Source organism: Eptatretus burgeri, chromosome 7 (genome assembly GCF_056783735.1).
Source record: "Eptatretus burgeri isolate ZD-2024b chromosome 7, Ebu_testis_v1, whole genome shotgun sequence".
Lineage (NCBI taxonomy): Eukaryota > Metazoa > Chordata > Myxini > Myxiniformes > Myxinidae > Eptatretus > Eptatretus burgeri.
In genome coordinates, this window is record NC_140967.1 from 9236290 (window position 1) to 9259070 (window position 22781).

The 22781-nt window shown below is 42.8% G+C and overlaps 1 long non-coding RNA gene across 1 annotated transcript in view; it reads left to right on the plus strand.

Moving 5' to 3' along the window:
* LOC147022637 (uncharacterized) overlaps positions 1–22781 on the plus strand; it is a 31014-nt gene that overhangs the window by 1137 nt on the left and 7096 nt on the right. The window lies entirely within an intron of this gene.

A 22781-nucleotide genomic window follows, 5' to 3' on the forward strand; every position in this document is an offset into this window, starting at 1 on the left:
TTCCATGGTCAAGACACTACAAGAAAGTCATTATCTTGAAATTCTAAACCTCTCGATTATAGGCCTATCAGCCATTGACTATCCTGGACTGTCCACATCGCAAACCTGGGCATCGCTCCAAGTCATTCCTTGATAAATTCGAATTCTTCACAGCCTGGAAGTCTTTTGTATGTCGATCAGTGGAGTACTGCTTTCGCAAAATCGGATGGTGCCCCCACATCATATCTGTCTCTTCTGGAATGTATGGCATCAAAAGCACTCAATGTTGTTGGCATCTACCACAAGGAAGCCCAAGTACAAGACCTGTTCCTCTGACATCGCAGACAGGTCAGTGGCATCTCTGCTTTTCTCGCTTCTTCTCCGGTGTCGCTCCCGCTGCTCTCAGGTCTGCAACCCTCCCCAGTTTTTATTTTATTTTTCCAGTGTGCATGCTTTTTCTGTAATCCCATCCTCTATAAAATTCCAAAATCCAGGCTCAATCCACACCTCCACTCTTTTCTCATGTTTTTGGAACCATCTTCCTGAGGCACTTCAACCCCAATCTTTCCTCCCTGGATTCAAGTCGCAGTGAAATACATGTCATCTGTCACTGCCATCTCATGTCATTTCTCATTCGTACCCACAATCTTTTTTACCCCAATTAACCAGACCTAACCCAACTCTCTTACTTGCAGCTAACTGTGGGCCCGACCTTCTTTATTCCCCTGAATGAGTTGAAATGTGGCCCTGCTCTTAGTTTATTGTCTTTTTAGCATATTTTACCTCGACCTTCCATGCGTCTTGATCTTATATCGGCAAAAAAACAAAAAGGTCCACCAGCAATCAATGCTGGCAAATGGATCTTCTGGCTTAACACCCTTCCAATGGACAACACACCACACACACCTCTACCTGCATGTAAAACACTGGAACGGCAGTTTACAGGTGGATTGACATTAAAACCCAAGCAAGACAGCTTGGAGGTGAGTGTGCACGCCTCAAAACGATCCTGCCAGCACAACCAAGTAGAATAGTAACTTAGTTATCAAAGGGATTTCATGCATTGGTTTTATTTCCACTCACACAGTGGGATAACCATTGGATAAAATTAAAGGCAAAAGCAATCCTGTTAAGTGCACTTTTTTTGTTTTTTTGTTTTTCAACAAGTGAAATAACAAACACAAATGTCAGAAACAAGGAAGAGGAAAAACAATAGTGCGATTATTGGACAACGGAATTAAGAAAAAAAATAATCTCAGAAATCTGGACCGCTTAAGGATAACTTTATACAAATTCGCGACATGACCATTGTGTCTTTGCTGTGGGAACATCTCAGGATTCTGCCTTTGCGACATTGAATCAACATGTATGTAGGTAAGAACAAAGTTCGGCACATGACAACCAGCAATCATAAAATTTCAGCACTAGATCGGTCGTTGCTCGCAGATGAGAGAAAACAAGGTGGTAACAACCATCACGTGAATACCCAGCACATCTATAGCATTCTCCCAGTCGTATAATCTAAGCGCAGAGAAAAATGTTTCTTCATCCATCCTGTCTTGGCAAAAGGCTCAAATGAACAACCAAGACCCAATAATGTGATTACTGATCATCTGTCAAACCTACATTAAACATATCCGAAAGTAGATCACAGTTGTAGAAAAGTGCAAACATGACCAAATCTCAGCGATAGCAACATGCTAAAAGGAAAATTTGACAAATGAGAACTGAAAGCTACGCAAGATGTTGGTTTTATTGTTTGTTTTATTTTCAAGCGAAAACAATGCATTCCTCATCAGGGAGCGTGCAGGTGGAGGTCACTGGCCCCATTTGCTTCTGCTAAATAGGAAACCTGGAGTTGAGCGTCCTGGTGACACAAAATTATAATTTTCGTCTTAAATTTTTCTTTGTAAAAAAATAAGCAATCGCAACAGCAATGTTTAATGGACTTTACATATACTAGTGCGTGGCCGTACATGCAAAAAAAAAAAAAATGCACCGTGTCCTGTCATTGGCTTGGTAAATAAATGGCCATAACTTGGGAAACACTTGGGAAACAGCTGAAACGGATGAAGAAGAACAATATCAAACCTTGTAAAGGCACATACTCAGGTTCCTCAGCGTCAATTGTGACGTCGTATCAAACGAAGAAGAAGAATTGTGACGTCATAGCACCGTGTCGTTCATTGGTTTGGTAAATAAATGGCCATAACTTCGGAACCACTTGTCCGATTAATATCAACCCCAGCAATATACCTGGCAAGTTTCAATTAGATCGGACCAGTGGTTGTCTAGAAACAGTGGTCACAGACAGACCAGACACACAGAGATTGCTGGAATTGGAGATAGACTAGTATGTGGCCGTACGAGCAAAAAAAAAAACAAAAAAAAAAAACCGCGTGCCAGAAACAACAAATACACAGGCCGTTCCTTCGCTCTCACATGCCCGTACGTGCGTGGCCGTACATGCAAACCAAAAAAAAACAAAAAAAAACTTTCAAACAAACACACAGGCCGTTCCTTCACTCTCGTAAACAACGTCTGGATTGGGGCATTGTGTTTATCTATAAATGCGCGTAAGAAATCGAGAAATTATCAGAATACAGTAAGTCATCACGATCCGGAAGTGGTGCGTGCCCGTACGGAATGTTCACATGCATTCCACGAATTATCGCTTGCATTGAAGTAACAACTGCTGTGATACTTACACACACAGAGTTAATAAAAATGCAAATTAAAATCAAGTTTGCCTCTCTGTCTTTGCTTGCCATGACATTCGCTGCCATTGACCATTGCCACTCCTATGCCACGGTAACTATGGCGCCCTCTCCCCATCGGCCCCGCCAACTCAGCAACGTGTCTTGTCATTGGTTTGGTAAATAAATGGTCATAACTTGGGAACCTCTTGTGTGATTAATATCAAACCTTGAAAAGGCACATACTCGGGTCCCCAACAATATAACTGGCAAGTTTCAATTAGATCGGACCAGTGGTTGTCGAGAAACAGCGGTCTCTCTCTCTCTCACACACACACATTTGGGAGGTCCAAAAACAGCAAAAAAAATTCAGCTGTTGTCTCCACAAGCCGTAAATTATTCCACTATGATTCAGTAACGCGCAAAAAATTTTTGTAGATTGAATGGAGGTGATTTAGAGGTTGCTCCACATGACGACTTTTAGTTTCATGAGTTGGTTAAATTAGGGTATGGTCAGGTACGATTACGGGTACTTCTGGATGTCCGAGGTGGAAATGGAGTACATTTTCGAACTCTATGGGGTCGATTTACTCTAAGAAATGACTGCACCGACATTGAATTCACTGCCATTTCGAAAATATGACCTAAAACAAGATTTATCATGACTGGAGTTGAGTAACTAATCCTACTCATTTCGATATTTTCTAATCTATAATTAATTTGTTGTCCGTCTAAACATTTCTTAGAGTAAATCGACCCCACTGAGTTCGAAAATGCAGTCCATTTTCACCGAGGAAGTTCAGAAGTGTTCGGATTGGCATCTCACCATACCCTAATTTTACATCTCACCAAACCCATACCCATAACCCCAGTGGCTCCGACTCCTCATTCAGCACCCGAGGGGGCCCCAAAAGTATATCCAGTCGCCGAAAAGTTGATTGCATCATCTATGAAATCAAGGTCAGAGATCTTTACATTCTCTAATGATACACCGCAACTTGATCTCTCCGACATCCAGGGCCGGCACCAGACGATTTTGCGCCCTCGGCAAGGCCAGCGACTTGCATCCCCCACAAAAAATTGTCAACTTCGATTTTTTTTAAAACATGCTTTGTAGAAAAATTAAAAAGCACAAAATTTTCCTTTGCAAATTTTGTCACCAATTCAACCAGATCAAGTGCTGATGCTTGGGCATGTTCAATTGATATAGTTGCCAAGCTAACTAGTCTCTTTTCAAACATTGTAGAGCGTATAAGTTTTCATAAGTTTGAGCTTTGAGAAACTACGTTCACCACTTGCCACTGATACTGGAAGTGTGAGAGGATCATGAGAGCAACGGAAACATTAGGCACATTATCCAAGATTTTTTGTTGAAGTATGAAATGTACTACTTGTGGCGGCATAGCCTTTGGAAGTCTTTGAGCTATTGCTACAAGTTCGCAACACAGATCTTCAGCATCAATATCTTTGTTTCCATTATGCATCAATGATTTTTTCCAAATTCTTGCAGTCCTTAAGTACATCTTCTGTAGATTTTTTTTCTTAATACTGTATATATTGTTGCGGATCCGGGATGGCGGGATTCTCACCCGACTCTTGGCGTCACCCTCACCATTGCCGTCTCTGGGGTTTATAACGCCGGCCGGCCCAGCACAGGCCTCGGGTCACGCGTCTTCAATCACGATACCAACGTAATCCTTCTACCTTGCCAGTTGGGGAAATAGAACCCCTGGTTACAGACTGGTTATGTCAGATGCCGAGCGTTTTCTGCCAGTCTGTAACCATTTTGGTTTTATATGCCAATCGAACGGATCGTTCCTCGACGCGACACGAATTAATCCATAGCGGCAACTTCATACGGATTAACCAGATTCATCAGGGATCACAACACAAGCAAAATTCACGACAACATTTTTTTTTAACAATCCTCAATCCATTCTTAACTAAGGAACAACGGACTACAGGTTTCGAGGGGGTCGCGACCGAGATATGCCTTAAACAACGTGCAGACAAGGACAGACAGCATGCATGCAAGACAGAGTACTTGGTGATGTCTCATGGACGAGAGGACAGTGTCTAAAGCACGAATGTCGCTCGCAACAGGCGGATGTCCATGGATTCGAGCCCCAGCTCGAATACGCCATGTGACAAGATGGCGGCGTCGTACTCTTGCCCCCTTCGCACCGCACGTGGTCTCCGCGCACTCTGACCCCACGTAAGTTCGACGATGGGCCTCAGCCGATCTCTCCCAACGTCCAGCACACAAATCCAGACCTGTCCTGTTCTCCAGACAAGGCCCAAGTCGAGGTGCCGAGCTCCGCTGGCGGATCGACAACGTGTCGAGCCGTGAGGTGAGTAAGGACGGAGGCTCCACGGCCAGACGCAGGCCGAACCTGTCGATCACCTCCCCACAAGAGTCGATCGCCAACTTGATGTGCAGGCCGCCTCTCCCACTGCCCCAAAAAGGCAGACTCGACGTGCAGGCAGCCTCTCTTGCGGTCGCTCGCTTCGGAAAACACCAGCACGCCTCGAGAGCAACTGTTCTCCAAACACTACACTCTTTTTCTCTCCTTGGTTTCTCTCTCGTTCGCTCCTTCGACACACAAGGACGCCTTCTCTTGGCGAAATCGAACAAACTCCTCCCCTTTGCCTCACCTCCTCTTTTTGGCCACACCTTCTCAGCCAACTGGGCGGGGCTCGTCCGGGATGGGGAAGAAGAAGAGGAAGCTCTCTTTCCACCACCACCGCACAACAATATTACAGCCTCATACCTCCCGACACACATAATGTCCATTTTACCAAACAACCTAACTATACATGCATTTAATGGGGAATCTGAGCTAATCCTATATTTAGTAGTCCAATAAGGGCCATTTCCATAACAATATCATACAGGAAGTCAAATAGTGAATCATATTGTTGTGGCTGTTGGAATCTCTCCAACAGATTGGATAGCCATGTCGAACACAGCATAGTAGAAACCTACTTTGAATTTCTGCTTTGGATCTTGTGGTGCCTCTTCTTGGGCCTTGCACTCAAATGGCCGTTTCTTTCTCCTGTTTCTTACTTTTTCTTCTGTCTCAAATTTTGGAAGTATCTCTAGTTCCTTTGCAATCTCAGAAACATCTGTCAAAATTTGTTGAAAGCCCTCATCACACCTGCAGTCCACAAGATAATTCTTAGTCACTTGCAATTGTCTTGTCGCTGAATTTAAATCGGCTTCCTTTATTTTGTTTTTGTCGTAGTTTGCTTGTAAGATTGACTTCAAAAAGGATGTACCATGTAACAAGGGATACCACAAATTTGAACTTGCTAATTGCACCAGCAAGGGTCTTAGCTTCAATTTGGGAAGTATTTACAGATGAACCTGTTAGGCTTGTATCATCAAAGATCTCTATTAAAGCATCATATATATTACCAAGATGATATATCGGTGGTTTCAGAGCATTGATCTGACTCTCCCATCTTGTTTCACTCAATGGCTTAACAGTTATGCCTTCGTCTGATATATGGCTAGTTAGAATTTGCCAATGCTTTGTCGATGTAGAGAAATAATTATAGATCTGTTGAACCAAACTGAAGAAAGTAGTTGCTTCCAGACGACTCCGAGCAGCATCATTGACTACCAAGTTTAAATAGTGTGCATTTCAGGGCACAAAAAAGGCACGTGGGTTGATGTCCAGGATTCTCTTTTGTACCCCATTTTCTTTGCCTTTCATGTTACTCCCATTATCATAACCTTGACCACACAGATTTTCAATTGGTGATCCCATTTGCTCAAGCTGTTCAAGAAGAGTTTCTGCTATAAAGGCACCTGTAGTCTCCTTTAGTGGAACAAATCCCAAGAAATCTCATTACTCAGACATGTCATTGTATGATGGTTTGATTACATCAACAAAACATACAATCATTGTGATTTTCTCATTATGACGAACATCAGGTGTGCAGCATGGCTTGCATTTTGACGGGGCCGATCGGCCTCGCCCCCATGATCGACCTGGTGGTCGATTTTCAGGGGGTCTTTTTATCAGCCCCGTAAAATTAAGTTGTGAAAAAAAATTTTTTTTTTAATTTAAATTTTTTTTTTTTTTTTAAAGAAAACAAAAAACCTAAGATTACCTGTATGGCAAAACATAACACCTTTGTTTAACACCATTGGTCTCCTTTTGGACGTGAGAAACGGACAATGACATGGTTGAAGCCATCTCCACAGATGAGAATACTGTTGTGTTGGACTTATCTTCAGGTCGCTCAGGGGATGAATCTCTTTCACAATTATCTGATGAGTCTGATGATAGTGACTTTTGGGGGTTTCTGCCTGAAGATTTACATCAATACTAACCCTACTAAAGTTAATTAGTACTTGGCAGAATGTACTGAACACATGTATCTGTCATGTTATTGGACTGGAGAGAGAGATACTTGCAGATAAATTAGTTTTGTTGAGACAGAAATGCATCAATAAACTCATTAAATTTGCAACTGTTCAGATTTTTTTTTTGGTCATTCAGCTTTGCAGCGAATAAAGTTTTTAAAATTTGTTACGAGAATAAATCTTTTGACATTATTACTATGTTACTGGTTGATCCAGGTGTGGACATTCAAGTTCAACCTACATGACAAGGTAATGGCAGTGAAAAGTCAATATTTATCCCCATGTATATGTTGAACACAGTGGGCTAGTCCAAGTGGAGAAATGGGTTGGACTTGTGAACGTAATACTTGAATGGTCCCAGTTCAATGGCATACATGTAATGTATTGTACTGGCACATCATTCATGCAAATTGTCAGAACATTTGTCATTACAGGTAATTATCCACAACAACAAAGACAACATAGTTCTAATACTTTTTAATGAAAAGGAGTGTGGGAAAGTACTGTGCTTGAGCAGAAAGTTCTGTTTCTCAGAACTTTGTGTTTGGCCCCAAGAAAGGCCGTTTAAGGTACATTTTGAAATAACATAGTTAGGATTAGGCTCAGTTTATTCAGATTCTTTGGCAGTTCAGTTTGTACGGACATTGGTCAATTTGGACCACATGTTAAAACAATTTTCAAAAACTAATTCACAAGATTTTGAAGCAATTTTAAAATCAGCCCCATGGGCAAAAATCAGCCCCCTCACCCAACATGACGAGGCCGATTTATCAGCCACGTCCGATTTTGAAAATGCAAGGCCTGGTGCAGTCCAGAGTAATTGAATAGTATTTGGCTGAGTTTGTATGTGTTAAGATTTGTGCTTTATAGCACCGGCTCGAAGCTGTACAAGCTCATTTTGGATATCTTTTCCTTGGTAGTGAACCATTGTTTCTTGATCTTTAACTCTACGCAAATGTTCGTTGATGATAGGATCAAAAAGGCAAGATGTTCTACAAGCTCCACCCACAAAATCCACATCCACACAAGCTCCACACACAAAAACTCCACCCCACACAAGCTCCACCCACAAAAACCACATTCATCATATTCACATAATTTGTGATAAGTTAATTAGTTCCCCACACACAACATGTTTAATTAAAAAAAATTTGCTCCACACAAGCCACACCCACACAAGCCCTGCCCACACAAGCCCTGCCCACACAAGCCCTGCCCACACAAGCCCCTCCCACACAAGCCCTGCCCACACAAACCCCACCCACAGAAGCCCCGCCCACAAACCCTGCCCACAGAAACCCCACCCACCCCCCTCATCCCCCCCTGTGCGCCCCCACCTTTAACCCACCACCCCCCCCACCCTTCCACACACACACGGGGAGGGTGGTGGGTCGTTGGGGGAGCGAACCTACCCCCCCCTCCCCCACCCCTCCTTTACTCTTTTCTTGTAATTCAAAATCGGATAATTATAAGGAAAGCATTTATAATTAAACAAAATTGAAAATGTTTAACATTCTTCTTTGGATAAATATTGAATTATAAGAATAGATGATCTTTTCCAGCAGTTTGTGCCAGACGTCTTGAGTTTCATGTCAGATTCCTCCAGACGATTAAGTTGTGTTTAATTTATCCAGACAGGTGTTTAAACTGAAAGAAAATAAAAATAATGAGAACACTCAAGAGAGATATAGAGAGACAGACATACAGAGACAGAGAAAAAGAGGGACAAGCCGGTAGGTGGCGATGGGTCGCCGAGCATGGAAACTATAAGATATAGAGCAAAATGGATGTCATATAGCGGATAGGGAATCACCTTAAGATTACACAGGTCTGCAAAATGGAACTTTTTAAAAATTATTTTGATAATTTTATGTTACTTTATATATTTTTGGGGTGCTAATTCGAAATATCAAAACAGTTTTTCTTTTTTACGTTAGGTTTTCTTCCAAATTGATGATGAAATATAGAAGAATTTAAGGTATATTCCCATATGGTAAGACAAAATGAAACCAATAAAAATAAATTTGGTACTCTATTTCGCAAAGAGAAATGGCACAAATGCAATTAAAAAGTTAGACAATAGATTCTTTACAAGGCTCCAATCATTTTTTAGGTTCAGCACCTCAAAATCTCTTCTTTCTCACTTGAAAACTACACCTGGAACTTTTTCATTTGTGAGCATTTGGTGGACTTTCACGATGCAACATCCAGCAGTAGTCGGCCATCATACTGACATTCCATCTTCCCTGATATCTTCTTTCCATCTTCTTCATATCTTGATGAAACTTTTCCCCTTGTTCTTCACTCACATCCCCTAGATTTTCCAGAAAGTAATCCAAATGGGCATGTAGGAAATGAACTTTAAGGCCTCGAACTTTTCTTGCATTCTTCCCACGGTCTTTGTAGTTTGGATCCTTGTAATTACCCAAGAAGTTCTTCATCACATCTTTCAAACTAATCCATGCATCTTTTTCAGGATCACTAAGAGAGTTTTCAAAATTTTCATCCTTGACGAGTTTTTTTTTATATCTGGTCCAACAAATCGACCCTCTTTAACCTTGGCATCCGATAGAGAAGGAAACTTACTCCGCAAATACTTGAAGGCTTCTGCATCCTGTGGCAAAGCTTTTAGAAATTGCTTCATCAGGCCAAGTTTTATATGTAGAGGAGGCAAAAGAACCCTTTTCGGAATCACCAAGCTTTCTTGAAGGATGTTCTTTGTCCCTGGTGTCAGCATATCCCTACTTGGCCATTGTTTTGAGACCAATGGAGGTCCCTGGCGCTACTATCCCACTCGCACAAGAAACAAGGAAACTTTGTGTAGCCTGACTGTTGTCCAAGTAACATGCAAACTATCTTCAAGTCACCGCAAATCATCCAGTTGTGATCTTTGTATTTAATCATGTTTAAGAATAACACCAAATTTTCATGTGTCTCCTTCATGATCACTAAGTGTCCAACAGGGATGGCAGCATATTTATTACCATTATGCAAAAGAACTGCTTTAAGACTTCTCTTTGAAGAGTCAATAAAGTCTCCATTCATCAGGGCTGTAACTTATTCCAAACGTTTCTATTAGTCCTGATGGATCTGTACAATAAACCAAATCATTTTCTTGAGCAAAATACAGAACAAACACTTTTGCTCGGTTATGATACCAAGACAATGATGCATCAGGAGCTAAAAGACTTGGATTTAAGTCTGGAGCCTAAAAGCTCTGCTGACACCTTTGCAAGTCCCAAGTCCCTCACTCGATCATTTAATTCACACTGGTTGAATAGTTAAGGTTCTTCACTTTTACCTTCACTAAGGGCTCGATCGTTTATGCACAATGTATCCAGACGATTACTGTGAATCTTCATGACCATCCGACCATAACCCTAGGAGGAGTAGCATTTGGCGCGAAGGCACCTCCAGCTCTCGCATATTATCAATTTTTGCACTAATTGACCTTTGACCCCTGACCTAAGCGAAATCGTTCAATATGTCCTCAGGCAGAGTTGTTGTACTCATTGAGTACCATGAACCTGCAAAGTTTCATTCGTATCGATGCACTCACCTGGTCGCGAGGGGGCCTTCAATTTTTGCCAATTTTCGCGCATACCCTCATGGTAGGGGGCACTGCAGGTAAAGTATTCCATATATCACAAAAACCAGAATATATTTGATAGAGCATCACCTGTAGATCGTTCGTGCCAAATTTCATAACCCTACGTGGGATAATGACTTTCGGAATTGATTTCGCGTGAACGGTACCGATTTTGAAGGTGTTTCAGTTGTTGCTCGGGAGCCAAAGCATCCCGAGCAGCCATCACAATTTCCAAAGCACGAGGTCATAAGATGTACCGACCACCTGAGTTTGGTCAAAATCGGCCCACGTTTACTACCAATTATGCTGATGACAAACGAACAAACATCCAAACAAACAGACAGAATTACTGACAATAAGGGTCACCTATTTCAGCGACCCAACAGAAAGAGATAGGCAGATAGAGAGACAGAAAAACAAACAGATAGAGAAGACAGAGACAAGGTGATAATTTCTCACCTTAGACTTGGGATCAAGAGGCATGAGAGAACTTCTTTCCGGTCAGCAACGGTATCATTCAGTTGATTTCGAAAGGAATAAATCTCTTTAAGAAAGTCGTTTATTTTATCCATTCCTCGTGATATTCACATAATTCATTCTCCACATCCGTGATCAACGATGTTGTTATTGGAGACAACCTGTTATAAAAAGACAAACAAGCCGGTAGGCGACATGGCTGCTCGCTCTCTGGAAAGCTGGCCGAAGCGACTCGCCAATATTCATGTACATGCTATCAATCAATTTAGCACAATAAATATGATTATCACAGCCCTCTTAGTTTGCGCCCAGAAACCCGCCTTGTGAAATTTCAGGCATGTTTCCAAAGAGACTCTAACAAATGGCAGCCCTGGCAATTCCATTTATCTCTGTGCTAAATATTTTATTTTTTTACATGATGCAGCAAGACATTCTCCTTGGGCACAAAAAAACAGGTCCCTCGGAGGTCCAGTTTCGGAGGTATTGATTTTTTTTTTGTACAGTCCACAATAAGTGTATGACGTACGATAAAGTATTTTAGCTGTTGCTAAGCAACGGAGGTGTGCATAGCAGCCATTCATTTTTGTGTACATGCAAGCCACATTGTACACATTTCACCAAAATCAGACTCTTAGAGATATTCGCAATTAACCGTTTCTGAAATGTTCGACATGTACTCGCCCAAAACCTATCTCCACTTACAAATATTTTTTGTTCGGGTTGCAAATTGGCATGAAGGGAGCGAGATAGATTGCGCACAGAACTCGAAGCTTCGATTTTTCGATATATTTTTTGATTTTTTTTCGATTTTTTTTGACCACTTTAAAGTGCCTTTGCTATGCCGTTGCTTGGGCCCGGGGTCCCATATTCGAAAGCACACGATTCCCAGTAATATTGGTCCAACCACCAAATTTCATTGGAATCGGTTTAGTGGTTAGCCCCTAGGCTTGACCAAAGTTTCGCGGACAGACAGACAGATGGAAATGTCCAGAATAAGGGTGCTCGAAGAGCAGCCAAGAATTATAATTATTGGTCGTTTCGTGATTTAATTAATAATCAGTTGCTTCACCGTCATTCTCATATAAAATCAGACTTAATACACACACACACACAAACGTACCAATATTGTGATGGGTTCTCTTCTTCATCAGATGAAAGATAGTTCATGTTTCAGTCAGTTACCATTGGGACAAGATGAGAAAAATTAAAAAGCCATCAGACAAGATTTTCAATCGAGAAAGCTGACTTTTAAAGCAGCTTCGAGGAAGTTTGATTACGTCATCTTGGAAAATATCCCGGGCTTGAACACAATGGGGCAGCTTCTTGTTTTTTAAACAGCTCAGTAATTCTGGAAAATTTCTCAAGCCTCTTGTTTTCATCTGCACTCATCTTCCAGAATGTGCGTAATGTATTCATGTTTGAGTTTAATTTTAACAATTTTATCGACTCTATTTAAGTTTAATGCACATGAGTGGAACCAAAATATGCTCGAAGAAGAGCATTGAGAGAAGTTTATCATTTTATTTCTGCTCAACAAAGACATGTAAATCAAGAACGAAGTTATAAAATAATCTTTGTGAATATACTCGATGGTGATGAATGTAATTGGAAAATTAATTTATTACCTCGAATAGAACATGAACAAATATTCATTGGATCACTCTGAGTGGAATGAAAATATAAAAGGAAAAAATCAGAAAGTAAAAATCATACTTACTTCTGACACGTGACGACCAACACCACTCCTCCACGCCCCCACAACGCTCTCCGCATTGCGCCCTGCACGCGTATGCCAATACGCCTCAACTTCAATCAGTCTCAGTTTAACATGTGTTCAATGGGACAGAGATCAGCCTCCTCTTTTGACCTGATGGGCCTTGAGTCAGAAAGGTTTCCCCATTCATTTGTATGGGAGGTAAGGGAATCAGTCTCAATGTAACATTAGTTTTTATGGGAGGGAAGGGAATCGGTCTCAATTTAACATGAGCTTGTATGGGAGAGGGAGAAAATCATTCTCCTGTTTTAGGTTTTTTTTAGGGGTTGTCAGAGAGTTTCCCCCATTCATTTGTATCGGAAGGGGGGAGGAATCCGTCTCCTGTTTTGGGCTTTTTTGGGGTTGATTCAGAGAGCTTTCCCCCTTTTCCCCATTAATTTGCATGGATGCCTCAGAAGCCCTATTTATCCTCAACTGCCGTCAAATGAGAAATACAGCTGAATCCTGCAAAATGTTTAGTAATGCACATCGCGTGCCAAAGTTCGACCATTGTCTTTCCTCTCGAGGCTAAATGGTGTTGGATTGCCAGTTGCGACAGAGATTGTCGATTTGGGAATGTGCGTGCAGGCATCACAATAGTTAACGATGCAATGTACCAGCGCCACGAACAGAGCGCAAAGGGTGCTTTTTGCCATTCGCTTTGCTTTTGCTGAAATCATGCCAGAAATATGCCAACACCAACATACCACACTTGTAAGGTCGCGCCTTGAATATGGCCTTACCGGTGTGGAAGCCGTTTCTTCAGCAGGATCGAAAGATACTTGAGCAGGTTCAGCGATGCGCTCCGAGGATGGTTCTCCCATGAGGAACGCTTATTGAACCTCGACCTCTTCTCACTAGATTAGAGACAAACTAGCGGAGATTTGATCGCACTCTACCGGATCCGACACAGGGAGCCCTAAGTCTCGTCTGAAGAACCGCCTTGTTTTTTTATCAGGATGGCCGCCTTCGTGGTCATTCCTGGACACTGACCAATCCTGTGGCCCACTGAAGGAGAAGAGCAGTCTTCTATACTTATCGACTGGTTACCGTGTGGAACGGACTCGACGAAGAAGCTGTTCAATCACTGTCTGTCGAAGCATTTAAAAAGTGTTTAGACAGGCTGCTGTTTCAATAATGACAGGACCACATGGGGCGTTGCCCTCCTGTCCTACTTTCCCACCTGACCTGACCAATATGTTGGTGAAGTACAACATGCTGTCTCCTCAATAAAACCGTCAGCAAAGCGACGGTAGGCACGCTTTGTAGTAAAAGACAATAAGGAGCTTTTAAGACAGCAATTGGTCATCTTCCATCCCTGATTGTTAGCACGGCAGAATGTCTCCTGTCTGATGCGGCTTTGACAAAGCGCACAGCGGGTGCGCGGATTTGCTTGGTGTGATGGTGAAGTCCTTGCAGGAACGACACAAAGAAAACGTGCTCACATGAATGGAACGTGGGCAACCCAACTGCAATGTTTCTCAATTTGAGAAGCAAATACCTTCCTTTACTCATGCTTGATATTTCCATTCAATAAACATCGACATTCATTCCCGATGGTTCAAATCTGTTGAAAAATCGATGATTTAAAGAATCAAAAAATACTTCATGCAAGATTTGACCGCATTCACTGGCATTTGATTCTTGTGGTCTCCATCTTGTGGTCGTCTGTTGTGGGTCAAAAGACAAATAATGGTGGATACGTGAGATGGAATGAATAAATGAACACTGCTGTTGGTCCCTCTCTGTCTCTCTCTGTCTCTGTCTCTCTCTCTCGATTCACTCTTTGTTCTATATTTTCCATGAGCCTTCACTCTGTGTAACAAAATAACTCTTCGTTCTCGAGAGGACACCAAGACTGGCCCACCCTTGCATCCACTCATTTTCTTCCTCGGTATTATATAAGCCTTGGAGCATGATGATGAAGGGCTGGGAATTTGATACCAAACCAACAAGTTGTTCCACCTACTGACATGAGAAAGAAAAGTTTTCCAGCAACTGGACCGTAGAAGGTGTGAAAGCGGCACGAGTTTCACTTTTATTTTGTCCTCCGTGCCGTTCCCTCCAGTTTCAGGCGACTGGTTGCTCATCATCACCGAATGGGGAAGCTTATGGGCAACTCTAATTTGTTTCATCTGAACGATGAACATTGTCTGTCCCATGTTTGGGTTATCCATCTCTCCATTAATATGTTCACCTCAGTCTCATTTTTCACTTCAGGAAAAAATGATTATAAGCTACATTGGCAAACCTCTTCGTCTACCAAATATCTTGTGCAAAATAATCCGGAACATTTAACTTTCTCATGGGAACTCACCTTGAGAGCATACCACCGATGTGCGAGACACGTGTGCAGGTCATCCCTGAATCCGCCTCGAAGGGGATATGTCGATTGAGTGACCTCACGACACCGAGCGAAGTATTCATCTGGGAAACTTACCTGTGCTTCACTGTCGAGGTGGGAAGTGGGAAACGGGCAGCAATAAAGGAAAGTGTTACGGCCTGCAGCAGACAAAGCCAACATACGATCAACCTGCTTTTATTTAGGGAGTGTAATCATCAGAAATATATAATATACATAATGAAGAAGGAACGAAAGAAGAAAGAAGGGAAAGAACCTGATTTGGCCAGCAGAAGGGGAAGGAGAAGGCAAAGGAAGACAGTGAGCTGGAGGGTGGCGTTAATGTCAAAGACAGTGGCGACCGGATGGAACCCCTTTGGAATCCGGCCAGTCCCAAGAAAGGACTTGCAGCCGATGGTCCTAAAACTGTCAGAAGAGGAGAGACCCAGACGTGCATGTGAGCGGCACCATATCCTCCAGTACCAAACTCAAGGCACGAGATCAGGGATCCGAACTGGTGGAGCTGCAGCAAGAGTTCGAGCATGCAGAGCATTCAATGCAGCCCACCCAGCACTAGGCCCCGATCCAGGCCCAGCACTTGGCCCCAAGGTAGAGATACTGCAATAAGGGTTCGACCAAACACAACCTTGTGTTAAGGACACTGCAGATGGAAACTCCAACCTGAAAACGGCACTCAGCAATGATCCCTCCTCAAAGTGGCCACCCTCTCTTCTGCATCAACTTCCTGGTTCCATTTTTGCCCCTTTTCTTCTTTTTTGTGTTTATTGCCATCAGTTGTGAAGCTCGACAAACACCAAGCACCCAAACTCATGGTTAAAACTAAAATGATAATCGGGACTTTATATTGTTTGCCCCATTATCTTGATTAATTTTAAGACCGATTTAAAGAATCGAGGGTACATCTGGCTCAGTTGGCCAAGTGTATCCAGTATGCTTGTCCAGAGAAAACACTGAAGGGTGGACCTGGGGATCTGAAATCGATTGAGGTTTTTAACCCTCAACGGCACGCATACCAACACTCACACATTGGCACACCTGGGGTCAATTTGACCCCATTCAAAATGGTCATTGATTTGGTCGATACACAAGCCAAATGTTGCAACATTTGTCAAATATATCATACCTAGTTTGTACAAAACAGTGTAAAACATTGAGAAGTTGATGATACATATGAAATGTATTCAATATCGAGTGATATCCAGAACAAAAACAATCAGAAATTAATGTGCGAATGGCTTCACATTTTACTAATTAACTTTTTACACAGAAAGCAGCAACAGCATAACATACAAAATTAAAATATGGCAGTTTCCATAATAATGAAAGAAATACGAGTCATTTTTAATTGTAGTGTCTCGATTTATGAGGTTCATTATTCTAGTTACGCTTCGCAATTTGTACAAGTCGTCACAGTGGTTGAATGAGTGCCACAAACATATTTTGCAATTTGAGCAGACAGTTGAGGTCTTTTTGTCCTGTGGCCTTCTGCATAATTGGCATCGTTTCCTGGCAGGACTTCTAGCCTGGCGTGGTCTCTGGATTGCTGCAGCAACCTTTCCAAGTTGATGTAATGCGGTCACTACAGCCGGCTGGAGAACATGAACATTCTGAGTGTCAAGTTAATCCAGTCGTTGGTGAGGCCGTATGCCAACTGCTTGAGGTATTTACGACCTCGACCACGTGGCCTTTCTGCTATGGCCTGGCCTTGCTGAGCATTCTCATTATCAGACTGATTGTAAGAATGTCTGGAATCAGCAGATATTTCATCTGGCTGTTCATCAACGTCAGAAACCTGATCTTCATCTGATGTGTCACGGACTGCAGCCTGATCTGGGATGAAGGAATCATCATCGCTTGGATCAGTTAAAGACTCACTGTCACTTTCATCTTCTAATATTTGTCTAAGAACATCAGCAACAGAATACCATGCTCTCCGTTGGTTGGCCATGGTTTGAAGGAAAATGCAAATACACTAGCGTTATGAACTGCAGTTTCGATTTCTGGAATATCCCATTTCCAGGAATGAGCAATTCACGGAACCATTCCAATCCCCTTTTTGTCACAGAATGATACAGATTATAACAGTATGAAAACAATTGGGAAACACCTTTATTGTTCTTTGAGAAATAATAACAATTCCAGAAAAGAAAACGGGATAAAGTGTTCATAGTTATGAATGTAAATGTTTTTTGGGAGTTCTCCCAGCGTGGGTCATATAGACCCCACTATTTTCTCCTGCAAATATCTCCCATATGTATTACCCTATATTCGCTAAATTTTACAGCAATAACATACATATATGGGGTGAGGATAAAGAGACCATGGGCTGATATCAGCTTATATTATTTTTTTACACATAAAAAACCTGCATGTTGGGTCAAATTGACCCCAGGAATGCCGTTGAGGGTTAAGCAGGTTCCTTGAATCACCAATACATAATATCCAGTTTGTATGTGAGATTGTTAATTAATCTAATAAACTACGGCCCATGAGAAGTTAAACCGTTTGCAAAAGATTGGATAATTTTCATTCATTTACCTTAATCGGCAGAGGAATCCTGGGACTGTTTGGAGTCCGCTCCTCTGCGTTTTTCGCCTGGTTGACTGAATATTTTGTGAATATTCTTGGAAGAAAAGCCCTCCCAACCAAGATGTCTGACGGCTGTAGTGGAAATAACATTGATTTTCTCAGATCTGCTCCCTGTTTGAGCTGTACAATTTACTACTTCGGTGATAAAACCAATGAACCCCTCCTTTGTAAAATATAGCACATCGATCTGAATGGCCATGCCCCTTTTAGCCCCACAGCCAATCGTAGGCTTTATACCAATGGGCTGAACCATTTGGTCTCATTCGGTGAGGGGGGGAGGGGTTGCAAAGTGGAAGTCACCATTTGTCTCCTGTCTGATGCGGGCGGCTTTGACAAAGCACACAGCGGATTTGCTTGGTATGATGGTGCAGTCCTTGCAGGAACGACACACAGAAAACGTGCTCACATGTATGGAACCTGGGCAGCCCAACTCCAGTGTTTCTCAAATTTGAGAAGCAAATACCTTCCTTGACTCATGCTTGATGTTTGCATCCAATAAACATCGACATTCATTCCCGATGGATCAAATCTGTTGAAAAATCGATGATTTAAAGAATCAAGAAATACTTCATGCAAGATTTGACCGCATTCACTGGCATTTGATTCTTGTGGTCTCCATCTTGTGGTCGTCTGCTGTGGGTCAAAAGACAAATAATGGTGGATACGTGAGATGGAATGAATAAATGAACGCTGCTGTTGGTCCCTGTCTGTTTCTGTCTCTGTTTCTGTCTCTGTTTCTGTCTCTGTTTCTGTCTCTGTTTCTGTCTCTGTTTCTGTCTCTGTTTCTGTCTCTGTTTCTGTCTCTGTCTCTGTTTCTGTCTCTGTTTCTGTCTCTGTCTCTGTTTCTGTCTCTGTTTCTGTCTCTGTTTCTGTCTCTGTTTCTGTTTCTGTCTCTGTTTCTGTCTCTGTTTCTGTCTCTGTTTCTGTCTCTGTTTCTGTCTCTGTTTCTGTCTCTGTTTCTGTCTCTGTTTCTGTCTCTGTTTCTGTCTCTGTTTCTGTCTCTGTTTCTGTCTCTCTCTCTCTCTCTGTCTCTCTCTCTCTCTGTGTCTGTGTCTGTGTCTGTGTCTGTGTCTGTGTCTGTGTCTGTCTGTCTGTGTCTGTCTGTCTGTCTGTCTGTCTGTCTGTCTGTCTGTCTGTGTCTCTGTCTGTCTGTGTCTCTGTCTCTCTCTCTCTCTCTCTCTCTCTCTCTCTCTCTCTCTCTCTCTCTCTCTCTCTCTCTCTCTCTCTCTCTCTCTCTCTCTCTCTCTCTCTCTCTCGATTCACTCTTTGTTCTATATTTTCCATGAGCCTTCACTCTGTGTAACAAAATAACTCTTCGTTCTCGAGAGGACACCAAGACTGGCCCACCCTTGCATCCACTCATTTTCTTCCTCGGTATTTCATCAGCCTTGGAGCATGATGATGAAGGGCTGGGAATTTGATACCAAACCAACAAGTTGTTCCACCAACTGACATGAGAAAGGAAAGTGTTCCAGCACCTGGACCGTAAAAGGTGTGAAAGACTCATGAGTTTCACTTTTATTTTGTCCTCCGTGCCGTTCCCTCCAGTTTCAGGCGACTGGTTGCTCATCATCACTGAATGGGGAAGCTTATGGGCAACTCTAATTTGTTTCATCTGTACGATGAACATCGTCTGTCCCATGTATGGGTTATCCATCTCTCCATTAATATGTTCACCTCAATCTCATTTTTCACTTCAGGAAAAAATGATTATAAGCTCCATTGGCAAACCTCTTCGTCTACCAAATATCTTGTGCAAAATAATCCGGAACATTTAACTTTCTCATGGGAACTCACCTTGAGAGCATACCACCGATGTGCGAGACACGTGTGCAGGTCATCCCTGAATCCGCCTCGAAGGGGATATGTCGATTGAGGGACCTTACGACACCGAGCGAAGTATTCATCTGGGAAACTTACCTGTGCTTCACTGTCGAGGTCTGAAGTGGGAAACGGGCAGCAATAAAGGAAAGTGTTACGGCCTGCAGCACACAAAGCCAACATATGATCAACCTGCTTTTATTTAGGGAGTGTAATCATCAGAAATATATAATATACATAATGAAGAAGGAACGAAAGAAGAAAGAAGGGAAAGAACCTGATTTGACCAGCAGAAGAAAGAGAAGGCAAAGGCAGACAGTGAGCTGGAGGGTGCCGTTCATGTCAAAGACGGTGGCGACCGGATGGAACCCCTTTGGAATCCGGCCAGTCCCAAGAAAGGACCTGCAGCCGATGGTCCTATAACTGTCAGAAGAGGAGAGACCCAGACGTGCATGTAAGCGGCACCATATCCTCCAATACCAAACTCGAGGCACGAGATCAGGGATCCGAACTGGAGGAGCTGCAGCAAGAGTTCGAGCATGCAGAGCATTCGATGCAGCCCACTCAGCAGTAGGCCCCGATCCAGGCCCAGCAGTAGGCCCCGATCCAGGCCCAGCAGTAGGCCCCGATCCAGGCCCAGCAGTAGGCCCCGATCCAGGCCCAGCAGTAGGCCCCGATCCAGGCCCAGCAGTCGGCCCCGATCCAGGCCCAGCAGTCGGCCCCGATCCAGGCCCAGCAGTAGGCCCCGATTCAGGCCCAGCAGTTGGCCCCGATCCAGGCCCAGCAGTCGGCCCTCATCCAGACCCAGCAGTAGGTACCAATGCTGGCCCAGCACTTGGCCCCAAGGTAGAGATACTGCAATAAGGGTTCGACCAAACACAACCTTGTGTTAAGGACACTGCAGATGGAAACTCCAACCTGAAAACGGCACTCAGCAATGATCCCTCCTCAAAGTGGCCACCCTGTCTTCTGCATCAACTTCCTGGTTCCATTTTTGCCCCTTTTCTTCTTCTTTTTTGTGTTTATTGCCATCAGTCGTGAGGCTCGACAAACACCAAGCACCCAAACTCATGGTTAAAACTATAATGATAATCGGGACTTTATATTGTTTGCCCCATTATCTTGATGAATTTTAAGACCGATTTGAAGAATCGAAGGTACATCTGGCTCAGTTGGCCAAGTGTATCCAGCATGCTTGTCCAGAGAATACACTGAAGGGTGTACCTGGGGATCTGAAATCGATTGAGGCTTTTAAGCAGGTTCCTTGAATCACCAATACATAATATCCAGTTTGGAGGTGAGATCGTTAATTAATCTAATAAACTACGGCCCATGAGAAGTTAAACTGTATGCATAAGATTGGATAATTTTCATTCATTTACCTTAATCGGCAGAGGAATCCTGGGACTGTTTGGAGTCCGCTCCTCTGCGTTTTTGGCCTGGTTGACTGAATATTTTGTGAATCTTCTTGGAAGAAAACCCCTCCCAACCCAGATATCTAACAGCTGTAGTGGAAATAATGTTGATTTTCTCAGATCTCCCTGTTTGAGCTGTACAATTTACTACTTCGGTGATAAAACCAATGAACTCCTCTTTGGTAAAATATAGCACATCTATCTGAATGGCCATGCCCCTTTTTGCCCCACAGCCAATTGTAGGCTTTATACCAATGGGCTGAACCATTTGGTCTCATTCGGGGGGGGGGGTTGCAAAGTGGAAGTCACCATATGTCTCCTGTCTGATGCGGCTTTGACAAAGCACACAGCGGATTTGCTTGGTATGATGGTGAAGTCCTTGAAGGAACGACACACAGAAAACGTGCTCACATGTATGAAACCTGGGCAGACCAACTGCAATGTTTCTCAATTTGAGAAGCAAATACCTTCCTTTACTCATGCTTGATGTTTACATCCAATAAACATCTCCATTTATTCGCGATGGATCAAATCTGTTGAAAAATCGATGATTTAAAATAATCAAAAAATACCTCATGCAAGATAAAATTATCTTGCATTTTGACCGCATTCACTGGCATTTGATTCTTGTGGTCTCCATCTTGTGGTCGTCCGTTGTGGGTCAAAAGACAAATAATGGCAGATATGTGAGATGGAATGAACAAATGAACACTGCTGTTGGTGTCTCTCTGTCTCTCTCTCTCTCTTTTCTTTGTTTTATCTTTTCCATGAGCCTTCACTCTGTTACAAAATAACTCTTCGGTCTTGAAAGGACACCAAGACTGGCTCACCCCTGCATCCACTCATTGTCTTCCTCGGTATTTTATCATGTGTTTGTTATGAATTCAATACGTGATGTTGAATCCGAATACCAAAGTGTAACGTTTTCCAAATCCTTGAACGGCTTGACGATGGCACCTTGGCCGAAAAAATACAAATTGGATGATCAATGATCATGCAAGGAGCCATTGCTTCCCCCGAATCAACCCCAAATCGACTGTGACCCCCCCCCCCAACATACACATACACACACACACACACACACACACACACACACACACACACACACACACACCTGAAAACCTCAAAAACCTCTCGTGTTAAAAAATATATAATCAGAAATACACGGGGAAACCTCGGCACAGGAGGAGATCATTTGGCCCATCAAGCCTGTGTCATCTTCACATTCCGAAAAACCCCAGGACACAACACCATCCCTGTATGTTATTATATGATTCTTTTCTCTCACTGTGGAGCCGACTCAAACCAATTTTATGCTATTTTTCCCCAAGTATAAGAGGTGAGTGCAACACCTTGTCAGTGGTTGAAGGAGATTACTCGTCCTGTCGGACATCCTGTTGGTGCTTTATCGATTTCCTCGACTTGCTCAACCATCTTTGTAACCTTCTGGAACATTTGCATTCATTGTGTTCCTTTGCCGTGTTATGTCGACAAATTAATCGAGTTACAGTGAACAGTAAGTGAAGTGTCATTCTCAGTAAACCAATTATTACCTGACGATTCCCTTCTTGGTTTCTTCTCTCGTTTCTCCTCTTCTTGAAACAGGGCCACATCTTCCTTCATTTGCTTCAATGGAAGCTTCGAAGAAATGCTTCTTTGAATCGATAACGTTTAAAAAGTGCTAAACTTGTGTAACACTACTGCACCTAACGCCGTTCAACCACG